The sequence below is a fragment of the Mytilus californianus genome, unplaced genomic scaffold (genome assembly GCF_021869535.1).
Source record: "Mytilus californianus isolate M0D057914Y unplaced genomic scaffold, xbMytCali1.0.p SCAF_6, whole genome shotgun sequence".
In the NCBI taxonomy this organism is placed as follows: domain Eukaryota; kingdom Metazoa; phylum Mollusca; class Bivalvia; order Mytilida; family Mytilidae; genus Mytilus; species Mytilus californianus.
Genome location: NW_026262712.1, coordinates 15754080 through 15760172, shown reverse-complemented (window position 1 = coordinate 15760172; position 6093 = coordinate 15754080).

Sequence of the window (6093 nt, the reverse complement as noted above, 5' to 3'; positions counted from 1 at the left end):
TTTATCTATCTTTACATGATTTCTAAAACCAAAGTAGAGTCAGGTGAGCGACACAGGCTCTTGAGAGCCTCTAGTTTTTTTAAATTTGTTCTTTGCATTTCGATTGACCATTATTATAATATTCAAATTTCAATTTAATGGGGAACAGATGAATGACCACCTTCCTTTTAAACTCAGTTTATCACCAATTTAATGTCCTATTTTTGTAACACAGTTGACATTTCTATAGGAACCAACTACTGTAAACCAACTTATTTTATGGACATTTTATTTGTGTTGCGCCATTCCTCTTATATTTCACAGCTGATATTTTTTTTGGCGTAGCAACATTTCATATTTCGCAGCTGATATTTTTTTTCGCGTATCGCCATTTCTATCATATTTCACATAGGAATTTTTCCACGTATATATAAAAAAGAAGATTTGGTATGATTGCCAATGAGACAATTTGTGTTGCGCCATTCCTCTTATATTTCACAGCTGATATTTTTTTTGGCGTAGCAACATTTCTTTTATATTTCGCAGCTGATATTTTTTTTCGCGTATCGCCATTTCTATCATATTTCACATAGGAGTTTTTCCACGTATATATAAAAAAGAAGATTTGGTATGATTGCCAATGAGACAACTCTCCACAAGAGACTAAATGACACAGAAATTAACAGCTATACATTGTAGGTAACTGTACGGCCCTCAACGATGAGCAAAGCCCCAACCACATAGTCAGTTTTAAAATGCCCAGAAATCACATATGTAAAACAATTCAAAAAAAAAAACTTAACGACCATATAGACATTTCTATCATAATTTGCAGCTGATAATTTTTTTCGCGTATCACCATTTCTCTCATATTTCACATAGGATTTTTTCTGCTTACATGTATATATAAAAAAAGAAGATGTGGTATGATTGCCAATGAGACAACTCTCCACAAGAGACTAAATGACACAGACATTAACAGCTATAGATAACTGTACGGCCCTCAACGATGAGCTAAGCCCAAACCACATAGTCAGCTATAAAAGGCCCAGAAATCACAAATGTAAAACAATTCAAACGAAAAGACTTAACAACCATATAGCCATTTTTAGCATATTTCACATGGATATGTTTCGTGATTATCTAATTCTTCGGGTTATTTCATACAACAGACATTTCTATGTTGAAATTCTCGTGATTTATATTCGGCTTACTTCTTTTCTTTCAAGTCTATTAAATAAATTGTCCAAAAAATGAGTTGGTTCACAGTATGCTCCTCTTCTAGTCTTGGTCATCCCCCTGTAGCAGTCTCAATAATCCTTTATTCCCCGCCCCAGCTGAGTCAAAAGTAGAGACTTCAAAACTGGTATTGCTATATTCCTTCACTACCCAAAAAAACCTAAAGAGAAAGAGCAAAGACAAGTTGGCTTTGAAGAAAAACTAGATCTTTTTCTTAAGGAGTCTTTATCTTATCTAGTGAATTGTTCTAAAAATGACTCAGCATATGTATAAAAGGATTTGTGGGATAATTAACGTCAATGAGACAGCATTTACTTACCAACAACAAAATATGGCCAAGACACATAATAATTAGGTTAACATACTGTCTTCAACAATAAAATGCTGTTCTAGAATACAAATATGGAGATGTGATATGATTGCCAATAGACAAACTCTTCATCAAGACCAAATGACAGAGATTGATACAGGGTCTTTAACAATGGAGCAATGACCTAATATTTCATATTCAAATCACATTTACATATAAACATCAGATGTGGTATGATTGCCATTGGGACAAGTATGCTGCTGGTTTTAGATATCCACCCTATCGTTCATTTTTACATATGAAGTAGACTTGATTCAGGGGCTTCTTGGGGAAGACAGAGGAACTTGCATTGTACTTTTACTTCACTTTTATTTCCCAATTTAGGCATTTCTTTTTTCAAAGTTTGTTGACATTATTGATTCGATCCTTCTGTAATTCCTACATAGCTAGTTATAAGGAGCATCCGATACAGGAACTGGCTCATAGCTTGACCTTAGCCTGGGGGTTGTTGGTGAGGTCAGTTGGGAACTATAAAAAATTACAACAAAGGAGACTTCTTTTTTCTGATTGTGAACCGTCTATTACTATGTAGCATGAATCCAGGTATACTTGTATATATGGATTTTGTATCACCATGTTGATTATTCCACTCTTTGCATGTGCTGTAGGACATTTTTCCTTAATAAAATGTTTGCTGTTTTTAAAGGATATCACTGAACCAAGGGTTCTTAATGATAAAAGTTGTAAACATAATTACAAGAACATGTGGTATGATTGCCAATGAGACAACTCTCCACAAGAGACCAAAATGAATAAAGATAACAGTATACTGCTGTTCAGAAGTCATAAATCGATTGAGAGAAAAATTAACAAATCTGGGTAACAAAACCAATACTGAGGGAAACATATCAACTACAAGAGGAAAACAACAGAAACACTGAAGTGCAACAAAAATAAACACTAATGGAACATGCATAGAAAAGACAAAAATGACATAGCAATTAACAACTATAAGTTACCGTACGACCTTCAATAATGAGCAAAAGCACCAACCCTCCCTTTACTTTTGACATTTGATCTTTTTATTATCTAGAGCTCTGTTAAAAAAAAAAATATGAAAAAAAATTTAAAAAAATAAATACCAAAAATTAAATGAAAACAAAATTGTTAACAGATTTTTAGCTAATAAACATGGAGGGTGGTGAAAAAAGTGGGATTATTTTAGATATTATTTATTCACCCGCTGTACATTCATTCCAAAATTGGTCTCCATTCTCCTAACTTTAGCTTGACTGGACCTTATGTTATAAAATGTGTACACAACGATTAATTTACTACAAAACGTAGATCAAGTTTAAATTTGGTTGTCGTCACTTTTACCTTTGTAAATGTGAAATTTTTCAACAATGAGCATAGTCGGCTATGAAAGGCCCTGAAATTACAGCTATAAAACAATTAAAACGAGAAAGCAAAATAATGAACGAAAAACAAACATGATATATAGCATGGACAAATGACAATTGCTGAATTTCTGGCTCCTGATGTGGGACAGCCATATACAGAACAAGGGGTTAGGGGTTAAACTAGTTTTAAGGTTCCAGTACCCTCCCTCCCCTTACCTGAGACAGTTGTGAAACAGTACAACATAACAAACTATTAAAATCAGTTGAAGATGGCTAATAACTCATCAGATTGATACAAAGCAGAAATACATCTAACATTATTAATACACAAAACTGACCGGAAGGAGAAGGGTACTTGTACATTCTCGCAACAACAAAAAAACACTACCGTGTACAGATCTGATAAGAGTACAAGCTTTAAGTAGTTGCTGACAGTTAGTTCAAAGACAATAACAACTAATAAAAAAATTATGCATCTAAGACTAAAATATCAATCAGTACACATCCACACCAATGGATTTAGTGTAAAGACATCATTAACAGTTGGAGAAAACCATGACCTTCTTGTGCATGTTCATTTCTTTGTATGATTTATACATGATTAACCAAAATTCTAGAAATAAAAAAATTATTCAAATATTAAATCCTTATAATGGTGTATGATAGATACAAATATAAATATAAGTTTGTAAATTATTTATAAGCATCTAAGACAAAAGTTTGATCTTTTTTTAATTTCTGTATTTTACTGATAAATAGACTCTCTATTTTTAAATTCTATATTACACTGACAGCAGCTATAGCAGGCAATACATTAGGTTCCACACAACTCCTTATGAAATTTTTAATCTTTGACATGAAATCAAACCGACTAATTCAAATGGTACTATACCATTGCATGTTTTTGTCTGTATTTATGAGTACATCATGTGATATGATCATCTGCAGACTTTTTTTTTTAAATTAATGTGTACATCATTTGATATAAACATCTGCAGACTTCAGAGGCCATATTCTCAAGATTTAATTTGATGGTATCTAGTCTAAAATTTATACAAATGTTTTACTTTTTTTGGGAATCAAGGCATTGTTCATTGTTTCTTTTTGACTTTTTATACGTCCGTTTAAGGGACGTATTATAGTATACCGTTGACAGTCTGTCCGTCTGTCCGTCCATCTGTCTGTCTGTCTGTCTGTCCCTCCGTCTTCGACATTAATTCAAAAACACTTTCACCAATTTGCATGAAACTTTGGTGAATTGTTTATATCTATTGACGTGAGCACTCAGTCAACAAAACTGTTATTTAAGGAAATGTGAATATTTTTTAACCAAAAATGATCAGAAAACATTTGAGAAATTCATTTTGAAATTATTTCAACAAAATCTCTCCAGACAGTGATTTTTGAGGCTAAAGTATTGGAAAGTCAAGAACCCAATACGATCATTTAAGGACTTTAAACCAAAAATATAGAAAAACCTTGACAGAGATTCAGAACTATGCACTACGGAATAGTTCCTATGTGTAGGGACAGTGCCACTCTGCACGTTAAAGAACCCTTGCCACAAGTCTTTGAGGGGTCAGTAGGTGGCCTGTTGCAAGGCTTAATTTCTGGCCAACATATCCTCCTCTCAGTTGGCAGTCAAAATTTCCCTTACCTTTGTCATCGGCCCACTTTATAGAACCTACAAATTGATTTGTTATGAAATGAAGAGATGTGAGACATTACTATCCTACAGAGACCAAATGATGTTGATGTAAAATAGGTTACTGTATGGACTTCAACAAATTGAGAAAATCAACTAACATTAAAATTTTGCAATATTCTGAATTAGAATGACTTTGTTAATACCTGTAACCTTAAACATCTGATATTTTTATTATCTAGAGCTCTGTAAAAAAATATAAAAAAAAAATATAAAAAATGAAAATACCAAAAAATGATATGAAAACAAAACTGTTTGTAAACAGAGTTCTAGATAATAAACATTGAGGGTGGTGTAAAAGGTGGGATTATTGTAATATTTTTTATGACAACCGCTTTAAAGTCTTCTAAAGTAATCATGTTTAAAACAAACAAAAATTGGAATGGCAATTTAGAAAGTATAGTTCCTATGTGTAGGGACAGTGCCACTCTGCATGTTAAAGAACCCTTGCCACAAGTCTTTGAGGGGTCAGTAGGTGGCCTGTTGCAAGGCTTAATTTCTGCCCAACATATCGTCCTCTCAGTTGGGAGTCAAAATTTCCCTTACCTTCATCATCGGCCCACTTTATAGAACCTACAAATTGATTTGTTATGAAAAGAAGAGATGTGAGACAACTATCCTACAGAGACCAAATGAAGTTGATGTAAAATAGGTTACTGTATGGACTTCAACAAATTGAGAAAATCAACTAAAATTAAAATTTTGCAATACACTGTATTCTGAATTAGAATGACTTTGTTAATACCTGTAACCTTAAACATCTGATATTTTTATTATCTAGAGCTCTGTAAAAAAATATAAAAAAAATATATAAAAAATGAAAATACCAAAAAATGATATGAAAACAAAACTCTGTAAAAAAATATAAAAAAAAAATATAAAAAATGAAAATACCAAAAAATGATATGAAAACAAAACTGTTTGTAAAGAGAGTTCTAGATAATAAACATTGAGGGTGGTGTAAAAGGTGGGATTGTTGTAATATTTTTTATGACCCCCGCCTTAAAGTCTTCTAACCCCCAAGGGTGACTGGGGAATAGAAGTATGGTCACCATTGGTCTTCCTCCGACCGGCAGTAAAACCCTTGCTAAAGTGGGGCGTCCGTTTGGCTGTGCGGGATATTCAAATTTACAGCCACGTCCGGTAAGAATGAAGACTTTAAATCCTATGCCTCATGTAAAGAGAGTGCCTCGCTCTTTGCACGTTAAGAACCCTTGCAACAACTCTTTGAGGGGTCCGTAGGTGACCTGTTGCAAATCTAAATTTCTGTCCCTATCAAATATAACTTCATTTCCCGTGGCAGTCTAAATTTCTCTGACCTTAATCCAGGAAGCCCCTATTACGGAACCTACCTATTGTACTTATTGTTAACTTGTTCTTGTCCTGAATATGTATGAAATATTTGCCACTGGATGTTAAGCAACCAACAATCAACAACAATCAATTAAAGTCTTCTA